Raw genomic sequence first — 24,690 nt, 5'->3', positions numbered from 1 at the left:
GGGCACGAACCCGTGTTCCCTGCATTGGCAGGCGGACTCTCAACCACTGCGCCACCAGGGAAGCCCAAAAGATCCTTTTTGAGTTATGCCTCTGTCGTCCATCAGTTGTCTGATATTGGAAAAATTACTTAAATCTCTGAAAATTCATATAAATAAGGATAGTAATTACCACATGATCATTTTATATTAAAACACTGAATTATATTTTATGTAATATTTGAAACTAGCAAAGTAATAAATGTGAAATAGCTGCTTGTTACAAAGCTTTAAGGCAAGACGTCAGTATGCTCTTCAGATTTAATTAAACTGCATTTCCACTTTAAATTGCAAGCAGAATACAGATGGGATATCTCGGTAAACAGTTAATCCTTTAAAGTGTGTCACAAGGCTAGAAAACTTTTCAAAGATAACAAGAAAGCAGCATTATCATTCAATGATTATATGAAGAAACTGAAACACAGAGAAGTTAAGAACCAAGTGGCTGAGATTATTATCAGACCTATGCCAAACCAGTTAAGAAGTCTATGTGTTTGCCACTAAACTTCACTCTGTAGTAGGCATTGTTCTGTGTGCTTAGGATGATAGGAATATTATGGTTTATCAGGAAAAATTGTTTACATTAGATTATATTGTATACTATCGTGTAAGATACAAGGGGATAAATGTCATAGGAAGGCCTACATAAAATATAAAGTGAACTAAGAATATAACCTCCAGCACTGGGAATCAAGGAGAGTTTATGAAAGTAGTAGCAATTGAATGGGTCTTCAGGATGAGTGGATTTGGACTTTAGGGGATGAGAGATGGGAGACGGACAAAGAGAAGAGTGTCAGGGAGGAAGAAATTTTCCTCTAGCCTTCTGGGTCCTTTTGGCTGGTCTAAGAATCAAGTTCACATAAGGCAGATTAGCAGGAGAAAATCAAAATTTAATAACGTGTATACATGGGAGAGACCCAAGAAAACTGGGTAACTCACCAAAGTGGCTGAAACCCTCACCTTAAATACCATTTGCAGCTAAAGACAAAAGAGGATGTTGAGGTAGGGGTTTTGTGCTTCAAAGGGGAGGAAAGCAACACACATGGAGATGGAAAAACAAGTGTTTGGTAAATGAATGTTCTCTTAGCCCTGCACAAACAATGGGACACAGAGAGTTATTTTAAGAAGCAGACTTTGCTGAGTTCCTTTCTGTCCACACCCCTAGTTCATACTATGGTAACCTGTGGTGATAGCTCCCTTCCTGGAAGAGGTCCTCTGTCCTCTTTCTTCAAGGCAGTTGGGGGAAGGTTGAAGTTACTTTCCAAGTCTTTCGGGCTTTGATTGTTTTCAGCTTGAAATAATATTAAAACCAAAGAGACATTTGGGGGTGGCAGTTTTGCTCTCCTACATCAGCATAAATAAAATCTCTACTGCATGATACACCAGAGTATTTATAGAAACTAGTCCAACCGGAAGATCTCTTCCAGGTCTGAAAGTGTATGGAAATATATCAATTATCATTACTATTTTACTAACTTATTTTATTAAACAGGCAGTCTAATCTACCAACTCCTATCCCCCACTCCCATAATATGAAGATACATGGATGTGGCTAAATAAAAGTAGTTGAAATCTATAGCAATAGCAGAAAATATTTTTAATGGTATACAAACTATCAAGCATCAATAAGAATTAAATTGTATGTTTATGTAGGATTTTTATTCAAAATATTGTTAATGGTGGAATAGTGGAGCTAGAAACTAATAAATACAATGAAAATAAAGTGTGAGTAATATGTTATTTTTATGGTAACACAGCAAAGACTGAATAATGATCCCTGGCAATATCAGTACAAAAGAATCTTCCCTAGAATACTGCTGCCTGCACCTATCGAGGGGAAAATGATGCTGTGTTTGGGGTACGATTTGATATTGCTAAGGAAGGCAAGGTAGATCAGTATGTTGTAAAGATAAATAAAATTTGCAATTCAGAAATCTGAACCATCAATACAAACTTCAATAGAGGCATAGTGAAACGTTGTTTTTAAAGGAGCTACAGTGTACTACAAACTATTGAATTTGGAGAGAAGAAAATCTATATGATTCTGTTAACAACTGGAAGGTAATATGGTAGCAATTTTATTGAAATTATTTATAGTAAATGCAATGAAGTTTAATGAAGATTGTAATGACTCTGCCATTCTGTCAAAATTATGTATAACGCAAATGGTCTACATTTTTAATATTTTGAATCATAAAGTGATATTTGATAACAAAAGCACTTGGCAATCAGCAATCATATTATGAGGTTTTATCTTTTTGAATAATCACAAAACTTTTCCTTAACTATGATAAAATGATGTTAACATAATCGTTTAGAAAGGGTAATGGTTTTAAGTAATGCTGGAATTATCTGGGGTGTTTTAATATTCATTGTGGTCTCACCAAGCAGTTTTCTGCAATATATTTTCAGTGTTTCACCGTTATTAAACAGGGTATCAAGCTCTAGAATGACCCTTTGGAGAGAGCAAAACTAACTTGTATGGATTGTCTGTATCAGCAAGATGTATTTATACTTATTTGTGAATAGGAAACATACGTCTATTTCTTTCTCTCCTTCTGTTAAAATACTTCACCACTAAACCCACCTCGGTTTTGTGAAGTTTAGTGACAGGTGTTGTATAATGACATGATTTTAGAAAGTCACTCTATTATAATATATTAGTATCATGAATAAAATAATAACAATTGTGAAAAGACAATCTATTTTAAAATTATGTATTAAGTACCTATGTGTATAGACTGCTGTGACAGTTAAAGCAACTTGAAAAGATAAGTTTCCTTTCCTTTAGAATGCATCATCTCAGACAGACAATGATAAAAAGGACAGATATAGTAAGGATAAAAAGTAATCAGTTTTTCCACCCAGAATTCATTCCCCCAGAGAGTTTCTAAAAAGAGAGCCCAGAAAACTAAAAAGTCCCTAAATGAATAGAATCTAGAAAAATAAACTAAGGCCAGAGAAGTTAAGAAACTTGTCTTTATCCAGTCTTTATTTACTGGTAGATACAAAGATAAACAGATTTCTTGAGTTCCAGTTTATTACTCTTTCTGCCACCACACAACATGGAAGAAAGTAAAGGGTACTTTGCAAACAGGAAAAGGTTAATGGTAAAGAAAAAAGAACCAGCACATTATCAACTGTTATTACGTGATTAGGGTATTATTTTAGTAGTTATAAAGTTTTCCATAAAATAGTATTTTTTTTCATTTTGGATAAGATGAATTATTTTATTATTTTACAATAAGCATCAGATAACATTCTTAATTTTTCTCCAGAATTTTTGACGTTATTCAAAAATCCCTTGATTTTTACTAGGATATTTAAAATAAATCGTCACTGCAAGCATCAAATATCTTAAATCATGCTTTGTTTGATTAACAAACTTGGAAATCTATGCAATGGGATCCAATAAATCTTAAGTGAGATCAGACATAGTTTTGAATATTTAAAAGAAATACTAGGGCTTCCCTGGTGGCGCAGTGGTTGAGAGTCCGCCTGCCAATGCAGGGGACACGGGTTCGTGCCCCGGTCCGGGAAGATCCCACATGCCGCAGAGTGGCTGGGCGCGTGAGCCATGGCCGCTGAGCCTGCGTGTCCGGAGCCTGTGCTCCGCAACGGGAGAGGCCACAACAGTGAGGCCTGCGTACCTAAAAAATAAGAAAGACTAAATCCTCTCGTCAAGATGGTGGACACCCTGCACTCTTGCATTTTGTTGCCTTGATAGTAAAATGTATAGATTTTTCAGTGCAAAGAGTACTTAGAATTAAAAACAAATTAATAGTGTCATTATTAACTACAAGGACTTGTATTAAAATACAGAGATTCAGTGTTTTATTTTCTTCCAACTCAAAATTAAAATACAATGTTTGATTAAGTTTGACATGTCTGGAACTCTATATTTTTGCTTCAGATTTGTAGGTAAATGCAAGTGATTTGCCATTAGACAAGATGACCATACACGAAACTGAGATATTTAATTTCAGAAGTGATGTTCAAATAAATGTTTATGTTTATTTATTTTTGCAAATTCAATTAAGATGATAAAGTGTTGTTATATGGCTCTTAATTTTAGGAATTAATTGTTTTCATTTGGACTTTCTAGATAACCCAAAATGGTGTAAATGTCTATCCAGAGAAAAGATATTTTGTAAATGCTTTCCATGTACATAATTTCCTGAGTAAAACTATAAAGTGCTTTGACTTAAAATTACATGAAGTGAGGAGTCTGTGTAACTCTGATAGATTCTTGAAATCCTATTAAATTATGAGTTGTAGTTCCCCAAACCATATACATACACTTTAAGATGTGTTCTAGTGATTCAAGATCTAATGTCACCCTTAAATAAATCTTTATCAATTCAAAATGATCTCTATGTGTGGAAAGATCCAAAGGAAGATGTTTTTCTACTATGCATAAAATAATTAGGTTTTTGCAAGCATAATGCATCAATTGTGAGCATTTATATTGAAACTAACTGTACAATATCTGTCTCTCCTTTCTTAAAAAGAATAATTAAGACTCTAAAATTCTAAAATATTAAAAAACATGGAACAGTTATTTTAAATCACCTAACTCTTCATGATTATATTCAAAATGTCATCTCTCTTTATATGAAAGAATTCTTAATGGAATATAAATTTGATAATGACATTATAAGGAAAAGATATTTATTTTTCTGGGAAATCACAATTGCTATAATAAAATGTTAATTATCGGAATCATCTAATAAGAAGAGCAATAAAATATGAGTATTATATTAACATTCATTGACATTAGATCATTAGTATATGAAAGTCCTTTATTTGAGAAAAATAGCAGAATTTAGTGACCGGAATTAAGACTGTTGCTGTATGTTAAGGTGAGGGAGGCAGGAGGAGCAGTAGCAGTAATGCAAGAAGGTGTCCATATTTGGAAAATCACTTATAAGCAGAATCATCTCGATTTGATGAGTGATTACATACATATGGGAGGAAGAGGGTAGGGTCAAGGATAATGTCCAATTTTCTGCTTGCAAACAAAGGTGAACAATGATGCTACTCATTAAAGTAGGAAACATGGAAAGAGAAGGAAGTGTGGGGAGTATATTAAATTTTAGACATATTGGCATATTCAAATATAAACTTTTGGATGGAGAATATGGTGGTCTAGAGTCAGGTGGGAGCTCTGGGGCACAAATAGAGACATAGAGCATGCAGTCAAAATTTGATACCCTGGCAAGGAGTGGGGTATCTAATGTGAGTATGTGAAGATAGAAGAGATGGGCAGAACAGCCATAGGAAACTAAAAGTAAACAACAACAAAACTTAGAGAGATAGGAAGAAAGCCAAAGGAGTACACCATCATAAAATTTTAATAAGGAATTGTTTCCAAGGCTGGGTTCAAAACAAGTTACCAATTTGTTGGTAACTTTGGTCACAGCACTTTCAGCAGAGATGTAGGGGTAGAAGCAAAAGTGCTGGTGGTTGAGAAGTTGGATATAAAAAAAAAAGAAATGAAAACAAATGTTGAGCAAAAAAGCAGAGCACATAATATACATCAAGTGTATATGTAGTTAAAATCCAAATTAGGTAAAACTCATTGTGATTTTAGTAGTTAATATGAATGGTTGCCTTTGGGGGAGTGGAGGGCGTGCAGTGGGAACACAAGGCAAGAGAAGGGCTTCTATGGTGCTGGCAATGTTCTTATTTTCATCCAGATAAAAAATCCCACACTGATTTGGGAAATGCTGCATTGGATGAACTGCTATAGAATAACCCCAAACTGGATCATTGTAGCATAAAATCTTGCAGCAAGTTTAGTTGACTGGTCCACTGGGGAAATCATTCTTTTGTTACATGCTTTGAATGCAAAGTTAGTTTACATGTGTGTATGAATACAATCCTCTCTGTTGGAGTGTGTAGATATGCACTAATCGTTGGGTACATAGAGCACCACTTGCTTACAGATGGTTGTAGTGTATGTTATTTTTGATGTGTCTGGGTTCTATCCCTAACAGAAAAATACTGTGCAAAACGTGATTGTTGAGATCCAACTTATAGACGTAGATTCCAAAAGGACAGTTTTCTGGTTCTTAAAAAAAAAAAAATTGCTTGTATACCCCACATGTTAATAAAAAGACAACTGGGAGTTTGACGTCTTCAAAGGTGGTGGAGCCAGGGCACCTCAGAGCGTTCCTGCAGTCCGTCGAGCCCTCAGAGGTTGCCCCCGCTGGCTGACGCCTCAGCCTTTGCCCTGCACGCTGGCCTCGGGCTTCATGGAAGTGAAAACAAGCCGAGAGTAAAACAAAACCAGTACAAATCCCCAAGTCAAAACAGCTACAGTCAAATTCAAAGCAAGCAAAGTTGTGTGGCTGACATGGTCTCGGTGCTCCAGCTGGCTGTCAGGCCTGAGCCTTGGAGGTGGGAGAGCAGAGTACAGGACACTGGACCATGAGACACCTCCCAGCTCCACATAATATCAATTGGCGAGAGCTCTCCCAGAGATCTCTGTCTCAACACTAAGACCCAGCTCCACTCAATGACCAGCAAGCTCCAGTGCTGGACACCCCATGCCAAACAACTAGGAAGACAAGAACACAACCCCACACATTAGCAGAGAGGCTGCCTAAAAACATACTAAGTTCACAGACAACCTGAAACACACCACCGGACACGATCCTGCTCACCAGAAAGATAAGATCCAGCCTTATCCACCAGAACACAGGCACCACTACTCTCCACCAGGAAGCCTAAACAAGCCACTGAACCAACTTTACCCACCAGGGGCAGACACCAAAAAAAATGGAAACTACAAACCTGCAGCCTGTGAAAAGGAGACCCCAAACACAGTAAGTTAAGCTAAATGAGAAGACAGAGAAACACACAGCAGATGAAGGAGCAAGGTAAAAACCCACCAGACCAAACATATGAAGAGGAAATAGGCAGTCTACATGAAAAATAATTCAGAGTAACGATAGTAAAGATGATCCAAAATCCTGGAAATAGAATGGAGAAAATACAAGAAACGTTTAACGAGGACCTAGAAGAACTAAAGAGTAAACAAACAATGATGAACAAAACAATAAATGAAATTAAAAATTCTCTAAAAAGAATCAATAGCAGAATAACTGAGGCAGAAGAACGGATAAGTGACCTGGAATATAAAATAGTAGAAATAACTATCGCAGAGCAGAATAAAGAAAAAAGAATGAAAAAAATTGAGGACAGTCTCAGAGACCTCTGGGATAACATTAAATGCACCAACGTTTGAATTATAGGGGTCCCAGAGGAAGAAGAAAAACAGAAAGGGACTGAGAAAATATTTGAAGAGATTATAGTTGAAAACTTACATAATATGGGAAAAGAAATAGTCAATCAAGTCCAGGAAGTGCAGAGAGTCCCATACAGGATAAATCCAAGGAGAAACATGTCAAAACACATATTAATCAAATTATCAAAAATTAAATACAAAAAAAAATATTAAAAGCAGAAAGGGGAAAAACAAATAACAAACTGGGGAGTCCCCATAAAGTTAACAGCTGATCTTTCAGAAGAAACTCTGCAAGCCAGAAGGGAGTGGCAGGACATATTTAAGTGATGAAAGGAAAAAAACTACAAATAAGACTACTCTGCACAGCAAGGATCTCATTCAGATTTGTTGGAGAAATTAAAACCTTTACAGAGAAGCAAAAGCTAAGAGAATTTAGCACCACCAAACCAGCTTTACAGCAAATGCTAAAGGAACTTCTCTAGGCATGAAACACAGAGAAGGAGAAGACCTAAAATAGCAAACCCAGAACAATTAAGAACATGATAATAGGAAAACACACATCAATAATTACCTTAAATGTAAATGGATTAAATGCTTCAACCAAAAGCCATAGAGTGGCTGAATGAATACAAAAACAAGACCCGTATATATGCTGTCTACAAGAGACCCACTTCAGACCTAGGGACACGTACAGACTGAAAGTGAGGGGATGGAAAAAGATATTCCATGCAAATGGAAATCAAAAGAAAGCTAGAGTAGCAATTCTCATAACAGAAAAAATAGACTTTAAAATAAAGACTATTACAAGAGACAAAGAAGGACACTACATAATGATCAAGGGATCATTTCAAGAAGACGATATAGCAATTGTAAATATTTATGCACCCAGCATAGGAGCACCTCAATACATAAGGCAAATGCTAACAGCCATAAAAGGGGAAATCGACAGTAACACATTCATAGTAGGGGACTTTAACACCCCACCCGACTTTCACCAATGGACAGATCATCCAAAATGAAAATAAATGAGGAAACACAAGCTTTCAATGATACATTAAACAAAATGGACTTACTTGATACTTATAGGACATTCCATCCAAGATCAACAGAATACACTTTCTTCTCAAGTGCTTATGGAACATTTTCCAGGATACAACATTTGTGATCTTGGGTCACAAATCAAGCCTTGGTAAATTTAAGCAAATTGAAACTGTATCAAGTATCTTTTCTGAACACAATGCTATGAGAGTAGATAATCAATTACAGGGAAGAAAATGGCAAAAAATACAAACACATGGAGGCTAAACATTACACTACTAAATAACCAAGAGTTCACTGAAGAAATCAAAGAGGAAATTTTAAAAATACCTAGAAACAAATGACAATGAAAACATGACGGCCCAAAACCAGTGGGATACAGCAAAAGCACATCTAAGAGGGAAGTTTATAGCAATACAATTCTACCTCAAGAAACAAGAAAAATCTCAAATAAACAACCTAAACTTACACCTAAAGCAATTAGAGAAAGAAGAACCAAAAAATACAATCCAAAGTTTGCAAAAGGAAAGAAATCATAAAGATCAGATCAGAAATAAATGAAAAAGAAATGAAGGAAATGACAGCAAAGATCAATAAAACTAAAAGCTGGTTCTTTGAGAAGATAAAATTGATAAACCATTAGTCAGACTCATCAAGAAAAAAGGGAGAAAACTCAATAGAGTTAGAAATGAAAAAGAAGTAATAACTGACACTGCAGAAATACAAAGGATCAGAGATTACTACAAGCAACTATATGCCAATAAAATGGACAACTTGGAAGAAATGAACACATTCTTAGAAAAGCACAAACTTCTGAGACTGAACCAGGAAGAAATAGAAAATATAAACAGACCAATCACAAGCACTGAAATTGAAACTGTGATTAAAAATCTTCCAACAAACAAAAGCCCAGGACCAGAGGGCATCACTGGCAAATTCTATCAAACATTTAGAGAAGAGCTAACACATATCCTTCTCAAATTCTTCCAAAATATAGCAGAGGGAGGAACACTCCCAAATTCATTCTACGAGGCCACCATCACCCTTATACCAAAACCAGAAAAAGATGTCACAAAGAAAGAAAACTACAGGCCAATATCACTGATGAACATAGATGCAAAAATCCTCAACAAAATACTAGCAAATAGAATCCAGCAGCACATTAAAAGGATCATAAACCATGATCAAGTCGGGTTATTCCCAGGAATGCAAGGATTCTTCAATACACCAAAACCAATCAATGTGATACACCATATTAACAAATTGAAGGATAAAAACCATATGATAATCTCAATAGAAGCAGAAAAAGCTTTCGACAAAATTCCCCACCCATTTATGATAAAAACTCTCCAGAAAGTAGGCACAGACGGAACTTACCTCAACATAATAAAGGTCATATATGACAAATCCACAGCCAATATCATTCTCAATAGTGAAAAACTCAAACCATTTCCTCTAAGATCAGGAAAAAGACAATGGTGCCCACTATCCCCACTATTTTTCAACATAGTTTTGGAAATTTTAGCCAAAGCAGAGACGAAAAAGAAATAAAAGGAATCCAAATTGGAAAAAAAGATGTAAAGCTGTCACTGTTTGCAGATGACATGATAATATACAGAGAGAATCCTAAAGATGCTACCAGAAAACTACAGAGTTAATCAGTGAATTTGGTAAAGTAGCAAGATACAGTATTAATGCACAGAAAACTCTTGTATTCCTGTACACTAATGATGAAAAATCTGAAAGAGAAATTAAGGAAACACTCCCATTTAGCATTGCAACAAAAAGAATAAAATACCTAGGAATAACCCTACCTAAGCAAACAAAAGAGCTGTATGCAGAAAACTATAAGACACTGATGAAAGAAATTAAAGGTGATACAAACAGATGGAGAGATATACCAAGTTCTTGGATTGGAAGAATGAACATTGTGAAAATGACTGTACTACCCAAAGCAATCTACAGATTCAATGCAATCCCTATCAAACTACCAATGGCATTTTTCACAGAACTAGAACAAAAAATTTCACAATTTGTATGGAAACACAAAAGAACCCAAATAGCCAAAGCAATCTTGAGAAAGAAAAATGGAGCTGGAGGACCCAGGCTCCCTGACTTCAGACTATACTACAAAGCTACAGAAATCAAGACAGCATGGGACTGGCACAAAAACAGAAATATAGATCAATGGAACAGGATAGAAAGCCCAGAGATAAACCCAGACACATATGGTCACCTTATCTTTGATAAAGGAATGAAGAATATACAATGGAGAAAAGACAGCCTCTTCAATAATTGGTGCTGGGAAAACTGAACAGCTACATGTAAAAAATAATGAAATTAGAACACTCCCTAACACCATACATAAAAGTAAACTCAAAATGAATTAAAGACCTAAATGTAAGGCCACACACTATAAAACTCTTAGAGGAAAACATAGGCAGAACACTCTATGACAAATCACAGCAAGATCCTTTTAGACCCATCTCCTAGAGAAATGAAAATAAAAACAAAAATAAACAATGGAACCTAATGAACCTTAGGTTCATTAGGGACCTAATGAACCTTAAAAGCTTTTGCATGGCAAAGGAGGCCATAAACAAGATGAAAAGACAGCCCTCAGAATGGGAGAAAATATTTGAAAATGAAGTAACTGACAAAGGGGTAATCTCCTAAATATACAAGCAGCTCATGCAACTCAATACCAAAAAACCCAACAACCCAATCCAAAAATGGGCAGAAGACCTAAATAGACATTTCTCCAAAGAAGATATACAGATTGCCAACAAACACATGAAAATGGATACTCAACATCACTGATCATTAGAGAAATGCAAGTCAAAACCAGAGTGAGATATCAAGGTCAGAAAGGACATCATCAAATAATCAGAAAGGACATCATCAAATAATCTACAAACAATAAATGCTGGAGAGGGTGTGGAGAAAAGGGAACACTGTTGCACTGTTGGTGGGAATGTAAATTGATACAGCCACTATGGAGAACAGTGTGGAGGTTCCTTAAAAAACTAAAAATAGAACTACCATATGACCCAGCAATCCCACTACTGGGCATATACCCTGAGAAAACCGTAATTCAAAAAGAGTCATGTACCACAATATTCATTACAACACTATTTACAATAGCCAGGACATGGAATCAACCTAAATGTCCATCGACAGATGAATGGATAAAGAAGATGTGGCAGATATATACAATGGAATATTACTCAGCCATAAAAAGAAATGAAATTGAGTTATTTGTAGTGAGGTGGATGGACCTAGAGTGTGTCATATAGAGTGAAGTAAGTCAGAAAGAGAAAAACAAATACCATATGCTAACACATATATATGGAATCTAAAAAAAAAAAAAAAAGATTCTGAAGAACCTAGGGGCAGGACAGGAATAAAGTCGCAGACGTAGAGAGTGGACTTGAGGACACAGGGAGGGGGAAGTGTAGGCTGGGAAGAAGTGAGAGAGTGGCATGGACATATATACACTACCAAATGTAAAATAGCTAGTGGGAAGCAGCCTCATAACACTGGGGATCAGCTCGGTGCTTTGTGACCACCTAGAGGGGTGGGATAGAGAGGGTGGGAGGGAGATGCAAGAAGGAGGGGTTATGGGGATATATATATATATATATATATATATAAAGCTGGTTCACTTTTTTATACAACAGAAACTAACACAACAAAGTAAAGCAATTATACTCCAATAAAGATGTTAAAAAAATTTTTTTAAATAAACCTAAAGAAGTAAAAAATAAAATTACAACTGTTAAGGCAATATAGATTTGAACTATAATTTTAAAAACAATAAAAGCCTTAAGTCATTCCCATTTGAAGATGACTTTGTCCTCACCATTGCTAAGGTTACCTTAATCTGATGTAGCTGGTACACATTTATGTCTCTCTTTTTACCTATATCCACTGGCATTCTACACTCTCTGATTTTTACACGCTCTGATCTCTCACTGGTAAATTTTGCTTGTTGACCTGTTTGTAACTTTTAAAAGCAGATACAATTAGATATTTTAGCTTCTTTTACTTCAGGTGAAACACTTCTATTTATTTCTTGAAGTATTGACTCTTTTGTCATATAGATATTGAGAATAAGGACTTGCCTGACAAAGTGAAATTGAAATAAAAAATAATAAAATGGTAACTCACCAATCTTTCTTATTTTCCACACTTGTCAATCATAATTTACTGTGTCTGACTTAAAATTACTTTCCGCTGATTTCAGCATAATATTCTGAGATGGAGTTTGCCTGAGGCTGTTTATGGACTTTCACAATCATTTCTATAATTCACTAGTCCTTTGGCTTTGTTAACCCCATTTTCTTAATACCATCTTCTCAGAAACTCCTTGAATTGAGGCTTATGTTTTCCTTGTGTGGTCTGAAACCCTATCTGGATGGAGTCTTCATAGTGGCTTTACTGTGGAGATCCAGGGGACACTGCTGCCCAGATCTGAGCCATTTGGACGTGACTGAGTGGCTGCAGATAGGCACCAAAGCCTTTGCTTCATTTCAAAGTATCTCAGATTCCCAAACTGAGTTCATACTAATGGAATTTAATTTTTAACTGGCCAAAATTGTTCGACAATTTAAAACAATTGGAATGGAATCTGTCATGTTTTAATTACTAGCTGTTCTCTGAATTCCCTTCTCTAGGTTATTCTGAGAGAATGCATTTTATCTAAATTTTCCAGTTGAAAGTTTCTTTATAGGATTCTGCTCTGTCAAGTGATCCTTTAGAGAGGCATTTATCTAACAAGTGAGCGTTATTATGAAATATAAAATAAAGTGCTTTTTAAACTTATAATATCAGATAATCATATGCGTCTAAGCATTTAATCTTTTAAAAATATTTATTTAAAGAATTTGAAAGCTAATACTTAGAAAATACATTTTTGCTAAATTTATTTTAATGAATAGTTATTATTGCCTCATTAATTTTTAACCAGCTAAAGGTCTACTCCGTCAGTTAAGTGAGTTCTACTGCTATTATGGAGTAGTTCTATGGTTATAACCAGATAAAACAAAGTTTTAACAGGCCTTATCCATGTATATAGACATCGTATGATTTACATTGAGTATCTAATATTAGTTTGAATCCAGTGTATCTTGTTGAAAAAAGGGAAGAAATGTATCAAAACTAGAGAAATAGATTTTTGAATTTTCCTAAAGTTTAAGCCAAATTTCATGTTAATAAAAGGTCTGCCAAAGACTTTGCTTTTTTGCTTGTATTAACTACCATATTTCCATAACTTTTTTTAAACAATGATTATTTATTTTTCTTGTTGTAGAAGTTAAATAAAACAGAAAGGAATGCAAGAGAAAATTGGAATCAATTTTAATTACATCATTCAGTTACAATCACTTTGAGATCTACATATATACATATATGACTATATTACTCTTATATATTCAAGATTTATTTTAATTGTAACTTCTTTTAATTATTAGATATTGGAAACATATCTCAGCATCAACAAATATAGTTTAATATCATGTTTTTAATGATTTGCATTGTATAAAGATACCATAATTATAAAAATTATAATCATGACATTTTATTACTATCCTCAAACTATTATTCCTCTCCTTAGAGTTTAACACTGGCCCATTTGAAAAATAATACAAGCAAAATATTTTAGCCATCCTCATAGTTTTAAATTTTCTAGCAGTCACATTAAAAACAGAAAAGAAAGAAGTGAAATTGATTTTAATAACACTTTACCCCAATATATCCAAAATATTATTATCACAACATATAATCAATGTAAAAGTTAAGGAAATAATTTGAATTCTTTTTTTCAGCAAGTTTTGAAATCTACTATATATATTATATGTACAACACATCTCAGTTGGTACTAGCCACATTCCAAATGTTTAACAGCCACATGTAGTACGGGCTACCATCTTGGATAGCTAACATTAAAGTGTTAAAAACACGACTATCTAAAATTTTTTCCCAGTAGTTTAAATAGAAATTACAGGGTGAAGTAAGTCAAAGACAAATATCATATGATATCACTTATATGTCAAATCTAAAAAAAAAATGATAAAAATGAACTTACATACAAAACAGAAATAAACTCAGACATAGGAAACAAATTTATGGTTACCGAACAGGAGATGGAAGGGAGGGATAAATTAGGAGGTTGGGATTGGTGGATACACACTACTGTATATAAAATAGATAAAACCAGAAATCTACTATATAGCACAGGGTACTCTACTCATTATTTTGTAATAACCTATAGGGGAAAATAATCTGAAAAAGAATATAAATATATATGTACTACATATATATATACACTATATATATGTGTGTGTGTATGTATAACTGAATCACTTTGCTGTATACCTGAAACTAAGAAAACATTGTAAATCAACTATACCTCAATAAAAAAATAAAAATAAATGAGGTTAAGCACATATTCTAGTTTGTAGATAACATAATGTGAAAATCATGTTCATATCTATTTTTCAGCAAACCAAAAAAATACACACATAGGATAAATGTAATCATCTAAGTGACAAAATATACATCCTCAACATAAATAAGATGTTTATTTTAAAAACAGAGTTCACTAAAATGCATTCAATACCACCTTCTACCAGTGTCTCCCAAATGTTGTTTATCAATTGACATTTAAGTCATATGTCTCCTACCCATAATTAACACCTTTAAATATATATTTTATGATTTTTAATAATTTTATTTTTTCTTCTGATTTAAAATAAATGGACCAATTATGTAAGCCTTCCATTGAGAACCTGTTCTGGGAATAATAGTGTTACTAGTCTGAGTTATTTCAGTCGTTGGACTGAATTAGCAGTGTGACACTTTCAAGGAGCCTGTACAACCTTATATACCACAAGGATTAATGTTTTATATTCAGTTTTGGGGAGGTTCAAAAATAGAATCAGACTATTGTTACCTCCGAGATCCCTAGGAGAATTAATGCACTACACTCAAAATAACCTAATAATTCTTTAATGCTTAGAAATCACCAAAATATTTTGTAGTGCCTCAGGGACATCACAGTGAAAAGAAATGCATGTACATATATGTATGTACTCATGTTAACAAGGTATATGTAAAATACCTTATTACCATGCCTTATAGCAATTCAGTGCACAATACTTTCTTGGCAATTTCTCTTACAAATATTCCAAAACCAGTAACAAATTTGTTAAAAACAAATGTTTTTAACAAACGTTTTAAGAATTAGCAAAATAAAATGTTAATACACATTTATCTTCACACTTTTATACAAATAATTAATTGATGATTATCTATTTAAGGTATGTATGCCTGACACTCTATTTAGTAATGCTCAGTCTTTTGATTGTTTTACCCCATTTTATTCAATAACAAAGTCACATCTCTTAAGGAAATTCAATTACAAATTCTCTCCCTTAATTTATAACAGACCTCTATCTCTGCAGTGTTATTTGGTGAGTGCATTTTCAGCGAGATCTACCACTGCCATCATCCTTAGTAAATCTGGAATGAAAATTTCCTATAAAATAAAAAAGTAAATTTATCTTAAATTTTAATGAATATTTGTTATATCCTTAGGTGACAATTTAAAAATAGATTTAAGCTAAATAAATTTCTTAACAAAAGTGGAAAGGGGGCATCCATACCAAGCGCTATTCTGCCACCAGACAGAGGATTTTGTGGGACACAGAATACCGTATATCATCTGCAATGTGCTCATTGTAAATTGTGCTCATCTTAACAGAAACTGTTCCTACAAAAGGGAGGCAGGGCTTCCCTGGTGGCGCAGTGGTTGAGAGTCTGCCTGCCGATGCAGGGGACACGGGTTCGTGCCCCGGTCCGGGAAGATCCCACATGCCGCGGAGCGGCTGGGTCCGTGAGCCATGGCCGCTGAGCCTGTGCGTCCGGAGCCTGTGCTCCGCAACGGGAGAGGCCACAACAGTGAGAGGCCCGCGTACCACAAAAAAAAAAAAAAAAAAAAAAAAAGGGAGGCAAATTGCAGTGAACTTGTTACCAGACATTCGAGTAATATAAATGGACCCTTGTTGTTGATGACCAGCTAGGACTAAAGCAAAGCATCTGTGATGTTTAAAGCATTACAGAAGTTATAGATTACTGATTGTCTTGAGAAGTAATGCACATTTATAGTGACTGCCTAGGAAACATTGAATGATTAGTTTCTTCTGACTGAAGCTATAATTGATTATTAATCATAATAATACCTCATTAAATACATAAGTAAATTAGACATCTTAGTATATGATATATTGTTCTTGTCTATTCCAAAAGGATGAACATTTTCAACTAAAAATAAAAGAGAGTTAGGTTGGATGGAAGGAGGAGAGAGAGACTGAGGGAGAGGGAAACAGAAGCAGAGAGAAAAGAATTTAAAGGTAGAAAGAAGAAAGCCAGGCAAAGAAGAAGTATGGTCTATTTGATATTAAGTATTTTGTAGTTTAAAATTTATCAGCTGTGCAAAGATCCAATTCCAACCTTTTACATTTTTAAATTAATATTTCAAGTTACTATTATTAACTTTATCCACAACAGCCAGCATTTGTTGTACTCATGTGACATTATCAAGGCTCTTCACTACAAATATAAAGATAGATAAGAAATGGTTTCTCTTCTCAATTCTAGGAAATTAAACTGTAAAAGACGATTACAACATAATATGGAATAGGATAAAAGACATATGTATAAAATAGCACAGGGCACCAAAAAAAGGAGCAGTCTCAGGGATGGATTCTGAGCAGAGGTAACTTCTGAATCAAGTATATCCCCAAATAGCAGTTCTTAAGAAGAAAGTCAGAGACCAGGTGCTCTTCTGGTAAGGAGATCACATCAGCAAAGACCTAGGTGTGTGCAATTGCAAGCACTTTGGGAGTCAAGGAAGATGGAAATGCAAACTGGAAATCAGTGAAGAAAGAGGCTGAGGAGGAGGTAGGGAGTAGATCTTGAAATACTGTGAAGACAACATTAAGAAACAGAGATAGTCCATGTTGTGACAGGCAAGGCACTTGGCAAGGATACAGAATGGTGAGATCTAATTTGGAAGGATCATTTAAGCTGAGTGATAAGGGGTTAACATCCAGCATATATAAAGAACTCCTACAACTCAACAACAATAAAAACAACTCAATTAAAAATGGGCAAAGGACTTTATATAGATATGTCTCCAAAAAAGATATGCGTAAGTCCAATAGGCACATAAAAAGGATGCTCAACATCACTAATCATCAAGGAAATGCAAATCAAACCCATGATGAAATACTACCTCACACCCATTAGCATGACCATTACCAACAAACTATGAAATAATTGCTGGTGAGTATGTGGAGAAATCAAAATCCTGTGCATTGCTGGTAGAAATGTAAAATGTTGCAGCTACCATGCAAAATGGTATATGGTTCTTCAGAAAATTAAACACAAAATTACCATGTGATCCAGCTATTCCACCTCTGGGCATATAGTCAAGAGAGTTAGTTGAAAGCAGGGACTGCAGAGATATTTATGCACCCATATTCATAGCAGCATTTTTCACAATAGCAAAATGTGGAAGCAACCCAAGTTTCCATAAACAGATAAATGGGTAAACAAAATGCGGTGTATATGTACCATGGGCTATTATTCAACATTAAAAGGCAGGTAAATTCTGACCCATCCTTCAAAATGGATGAACCTTGAAGACATTGTGCTAAGTGAAATAGGCCAGTCACCAAAGGACACATATTGTATGATTCCACTTATATGAAATATCTCATCAAATTCACAGAGACAAAAAGTAGAACGGTGGTTGTCAGGGGCTAGGAGAGGGGGAAATGGACAGTTTGTGTTCAGTCCATACAGAGTCTGGGGAAGGTGAAAAGATGAAAATGTTCTGGACATGGGTGCTGACGATCGCTTCACAACAATGTACTATCCTCAATGCCGCAGAAGTGTACATTTAAAAATGGTAAATTTTACATTATGTCCATTTAATTACAATTTAAACAAACAAAAAAATGTATCTGCAAATATTTTATAAAATAAATGCAAACGATTGAAGGATACATTTATTTTATTGCCAATATTTATTACTGATTAGAATGGATATCTACTATTGCCCCAAATCTACTCTTGCCCTAGGTGCCCAAGAAGCAATTGGCTATTCATTATGAGTCAGTTTTACTTATTGTAGGAGACTGACATCAATTAATGCACTGCTAAAACTCCCCACAGAATGAATAGAGGTAGGTCATACATTCCAGACAAATCCATCCCTTTTTCTGCACTACACTCATCTTTTCTTCATTATTTCTAGTTACAATATAAGCAAACACGTCTACCTTTAATTCCTTGTAAAGTTTTTACATTCATTCTCTGTATCCTTTTTTTTTTTTTTTTTTTTTTTACATCCTGTAAGATCTGAGTCTAAAAACGATTCCTTCTCGGACTTCCCTGGTGGCGCAGTGGTTGAGAGTCCGCCTGCCAATACAGGGGACACGGGTTCACCCGTGAGCCATGGCCGCTGAGCCTGCACGTCCGGAGCCTGTGCTCCGCAATGGCAGAGGCCACAGCAGTGAGAGGCCCGCGTACCGCAAAAAAAAAAAAGATTCCTTCTCTATGGTTTACCTTTGATCTCACAGGTTATGATCACCACCTTGCACTAATCATTTCAAGGACTTCTAATCTTTCCCCCCGAAACAGCATGATAGCTTCCAATTGCCATTGTACTTGTATTCCCTTTTCATCCGAACTTTACAGTTTCTTATACTCAATGGTCCTCTACTTCCTTCACAGTCTGATTCCCATGCTACCAAAGCCGCCTTTGCCAATGGCAACATTAACTTGCTTGTTACTAGACCCAATGAAATGTTTTTACCTCTTATTTTACAAGTACGCGAAGTGTCTCCTCAAGTACGTGAAATTGCTTATTATTCCCTCCACTTAAATGTTTGCTTTTTTTGGTTTTTCAGTTGCCATAGTTTCCTCAAAACCTATTTATTTCTGGTCACTCCTCAATTGCCTTTATTGAGTTCCTTTAGTCATCATATGAAGGTTGAAATTCCTCAAAGTTCTGCCTATGACTTTTTTCTTGTCTAACCCACTGTCCTTTGGTGATTAAAATCTATGTGCTGTAATAATCCAATTATACCTCCAGACTAGATTTCTCACCAGGACTACAACACATGCTTGGCCCACTGGACATTGTCACTTGGATTCTCAATACTATTTGTTCAAACTGAATTCACTGTTTATCTCACATCAAAGTCTACTCTTATTTCTGGGTTTCTGTTTAAGATCATGACATCACCATATACTCAGTGACTAAAGCAATAAAAATATATTCTTTCCCCTTTCCACTGTTCCTCAAGGAATTAAAAATCCATGTTGAATTTTTCTTCTAATAAGACTAAAACGAAGTCCATTCTCTCTTCCTCCCTACAAGTCTCCCAGTTCAGGCCTCCATCATTTCTAAGTACATAAAGCAACAGCTTTCTACGTGTCTCTCTGCACCCCTTGCTGCCCCCTCTCAATCTTTTTCTTCTATCCCAAATGCAAAGCTCATCCTGAAGTCATTTTAATGGCCTTTCAGTCCCCTCAAGATATCAAATCCATTCTCCTTAATACGTTTATCTCTCAAATAATTAGTCTGTCTTTAGCCTGACAGTAATTGGAGTTTTTGTTAGCTTGTTTGTTTGGTTTTGTTGTTTTCTTGTTTTGTTTTGTTTTACTCATAAGCTATAAACTTCCCATACCAAAATACTATCCCAAGATGCCACATTCCTTCTTGCTTTTTGGTCTTTATACCTGCTGTTCATTCACCTTAAGTCATAACACCAACCCCGAATTTTCTTAATGAAAACCCATTCTTCCTTTATGTCCTACTTCCTTCCCAGTCCCTAGTGAACTTCAGTGGACTTGCCTAAATATTCCTATACTAACTCATATTTCTCCAGCATACCATTTACCACACAGTACTGCAATTCCCTGTTTATTTTTAGGAATTCTCTATTTGTTTTTTGGATATGTTCAATCAGTAATATTACCTGTATTCACTTTCTATTGCTGCCTTAACAAATTTCCAAAAAATTATAGGCTTAAAACAATACAAATGTATTATGGAGTACTGTAGGTCAGAAATCTGACACAAGTAGCCCTGGGCTGAAATCAAGGTGTCAGTGCCAAGTCTGCATTCCCTTTGGAGGTCGTAGAGAAGAAGTTCTTTCCTTGCCTTTTTCAGCTTCTAAAGGCCACCACCGCACTTGACTCCTGGTTCTCATCTTCCATCTTCAAAGCCAGAAACATTGGGTCAAGGCTTTCTCAAGCGGCCATCTTTCTGGTTCTTTCCTTCCTGTCTTCCTCTCTTCCACTTATAAGAATGCTTGTGATTACATTGCCCCCTCAGAATATTTCAGAATAATCTCCCCATCTCAAGGTCAGTTGATTTGTAATCTTAATTTCTACTGTAACCTAAATTCTTCTTTGCTCTGTAACCTAAATATTCACAAGTTCCAGGGATTAGGATAAGGTCATTTTGGGGGGGCATGGGTACCACAGTAAGTCGATAAGTGTTCTGAATACCTATTTTATGAGTGAGACAATCATCAATGAATGCATTTCAAGAGATAATCAAATTCAATATGATAATTTTGGTACAAAACGTAATGTTTGTGCAACGTCTATGAAAAGCACTGCACAGACATAGCACTGCTCTGTGAGTTAGTCCGATATGCTGTCGTGTAAATAAGATGGAAATCCAGAGCAAGAGACTGGAATTTTGTCTCAGTCCTGCTTCATCCTGTTCTTGACTTGGGAAAAGTCAATTTCTCTTTCTAGGAATCTGGTGTTTTTGGTGTTGTGCTGCTCTGTTTTCGCCTTGAAACATGGAGGTTGAAATAGGGCCTGATATTCTTATCCCATAAAAACAAAAAATCAAATTAGATAGCGCATTTAAAACCTCTTCTTAAACCCTCTACACAATTAGAATATTGTCAATTGAAGCAAAAAGGATTCTATCGTATTTCAGCTACCTGAATTACCATCTGGGATCATTTGTCCCTGATTTGTCTTTTGAACTCAAATTTAAGGATGCTTTAAATTTTAGAGTAGTCTACAAGAGATACAAGACAACAATTGTCTTGCTTCTATGGAGCCCAATTATACCCAATATTTAAAAGAAAAGAAAAATATTAGGCTACTGAAGTTTTGGTTTTGTTCTTCAGGATTTTTTTAAAAAAAATTATTGGAGTCTAGTGGATTTACAATGTTATGTTAGTTTCAGGTGTACAGCAAAGTGAATCAGTTATACATATGCATAGATCCACTCTTTTTTAAGATTCTTTTCCATATAGGCCATTACAGAGTATTGAGCAGATTTCCCTGTGCTATAGAGTAGGTTCTTATTAATCAATTTTATATATAGTAGTGTGTATAGTACATGTTTACATTTTAAACAGAGGACAGAGCTGTCTTTCACTGTTTCAAACTACTCCCATTCCTGGCCTTCCTTCAGTTTACATTTGAACACCTTATTTCTGCCCAGATCCAGAAAGCTGGTCTCTGTCTGCATCTTTGTCCTGGTGTGTGCCTTTAGTCACACAGGCCCCGGAGGAGACTCCTGTGCTTGCTCTTCTCTATTTAAAATTATTCCCCATAGAAGTCAATGTTGTAAAAAATGTTTGACTCACTGTTTAGAAAATTTGGTAGTTAAATCAGTAATGAACAATTTAGAGATAAAATGATATTAAGCAAGTTGTATTGGTTTGCTAGAATTATTGTAACAAAATATCACACATCTGGTGGCTTAAACAACAGAAATTTATTGTCTCACAGCTCTGAAGGTTAGAAGTCCAAATACAGGTTTTCGTAGGATTGGTTCCTTCTGTGGACTGAATGAAAGATCTGCTCCTGGCCTCTCTCCTTGGCTCCTAGATGGCCATCTTCATGTTCACATGGCGTTTTTCCTATACACATGTCTCTGTGCCCGAATTTCCCTTTTTTATAAGAACATCAGTCATATTGGATTAGGGCTCACACCAATGACCTCATCTTAACAACTAATTGCATTTGCAATCACCCTGTTTTCAAATAAGGCCACATTCTCAGGTACTGGCGATTAAAGTTTCAACAAATGAATTTTGGGGAGGGACACAAACCCATAACACAAGAAGTCGCATCAAACACATTTTTAATAACTGGAACATACAAATTATGCATACACAAATAAGACGAAGCATAGTTGTTGGAGTTTTCCTTTACAAATACTGCCTTAAATGAAATTTGGACAAAAATGTTTTTCTTGGTAAATTTTAAAAAGAATAGAGTACTTATAAGAGAGCTTGATTACAACTTGTATCATTAAGGAAATTGTGCAAGTGATTTAACCAAAATATGCAAATAAATTAGAATAATCAGAAAAAACAAGTCGTTTTAAGTATTATCAGAAAATATGCAAATAATCAGGCTTATTTTCTAGTTTAATATGTTGTTAAGACAAAAAGTTTTGATTTTGCATATAATTTTTCAAGTAGGTAAAGCATTATTATTTGAGTTTGATCAACACCAATTAATTTGGTTGCCTTTCTACTAGGTGTTCCTATTATAAGCTTTGGCATAATGCAAGCTACATTTTGATCATAGTGTATTACATTGATTATCCTGTCGCTGGATCAGCTTCAATGCCAGCTTTTCTAATTTTTATTTTATTCTTATTCATATAATACTTGTCTTCAATGTGCTATCTCCCCATGTTCATTCTTGACCCTTCTCATTTTGTCATGGAGAAAAATCATTACTGAGTATATTGTGAACTATTATTTCACAATTATTGAGCCAAATCACATGCATTATAAAGGTTTTTTGGTTTTCAAAGCTAGCAACATAGGTTGCGGCATTGACAGAATTATTTAGATGTTAATGGTCACTTTTGAACACAAGGATTTTTTTCAATGGACAATCTTCCTCTTATTTTCTCAGGTAAAATTGAAACTCAAAAGAAAATTAAGTGTTGTCCTGAAAATATAGTTTGTAAGTCATGAAATAATATATACATAATATACATTATAATATATATACATTCCTATTCAGTATAAGAGAATGTATGTAACATAATAATTATTAGATAAATAATGTTCTTTCTCTTTAAAATATTATATCCACTATCACTTAGAGAATCAGAAAAACTTGTTTTCTCATTTTTTATTCAGTCTTAATCAATATGATCATCTACTCAACATATGCTCAAAAGAAGAACAGCACTGAAATTCTAAAAAGTATTAGCTCTAAATCTTTGTTCTTTAACATTAGTCATAATTGTTACATTTAAATGCATCATATTTGGCCATTTTAAAATTTAAAGTTATAAAGCATATTATAAAGTAGTTGATTCAGAAAAAGCTGAAAATCCCCCCCTCTTTTTCTTTTTCCTTTAAAACCAATCAATGAAGAGAGGTCAGCAGTTGATGTTATAAAACATAAAAAAAATTAAAAGTCAATGGTGTTTTTCAGTTTGGAAATAAATATATAGACTTCACTTAGTTGGAAGCTCAGCTGTCTTTGACTCTTAACTTTCCTTCCATTCTTTTAATTTATCATGAAAAAATATGCCAAAAATAATGTTTGAGAGCTACTTCATACTTGTGCCCAACTGGTAATAAAAAGACTCTGAAAGATAGTGAGAGTATTAATGTCTCATGTTATTGTTGCAGAGTGAACTTATAAGGTAGAAGAGTTGTCCCACACTCTTTGACCCTTCCTGCTTTCCCTGCTGCATGGCAGGACCAAATCCCCTTTTCAGCTCATCTCATGGCAGCATTCATCTGCCTGAGTGTGGGAACACAGAGGGTGACTGACGGCCACGCTTCATTTTCCTTTCCTCACCCTTTCCTTTAGTTCCCAAAGAGCTAACACACAGTGCTTTATGGACATGAAAGGTAAGAATAAGAAGTTAGATTTATTAAAGGGGATTATAGATGGATTAGAAAAAGCAAAAACCTGAACTTTTAATTGGACATTTCCCATAGCCAAGGCTGAAGCTTGTACAGAGTTAACAGTGATACCTTTGTGGGTTTCCCTGGTCACTAACCTTGCTTGTTCTGCCTGCTCTCCAGTAATTCTCTAGGAAATTTCCTCCTTCTTCTAAGGTTCATTTTGTCAATCTTCACTCAGCTTTTGTCAATCTAAATTTCACAAGATTGTTCAGGGCTAATACTGGTTCCTTAGAGGAGGAACCAATTCATCCTCTTCCTGTTCATTACCTTGAGGTGCAGCTATGATTTTATTCTTTAAATTTTCCAGGACTCACAGGTTAATCCAACACACACACACACACACACACACACACACACACACACACACACACA

The 24,690-nt window shown here is 35.0% G+C and overlaps 1 protein-coding gene across 3 annotated transcripts in view; it reads left to right on the top strand.

The window, feature by feature from the left end:
- Positions 1 to 24,690, top strand: part of FSTL5 (follistatin like 5) — a 708,564-nt gene that overhangs the window by 386,450 nt on the left and 297,424 nt on the right. The gene's annotated exons all lie outside the window — the stretch shown is intronic.

This window comes from Monodon monoceros, unplaced genomic scaffold (assembly GCF_005190385.1).
Source record: "Monodon monoceros isolate NGI ecotype Baffin Bay Population unplaced genomic scaffold, NGI_Narwhal_1 Super_Scaffold_20, whole genome shotgun sequence".
NCBI lineage: Eukaryota > Metazoa > Chordata > Mammalia > Artiodactyla > Monodontidae > Monodon > Monodon monoceros.
Note: the sequence above shows the minus strand (reverse complement) of the source record. Positions and strands in the feature narration are given on the sequence as shown.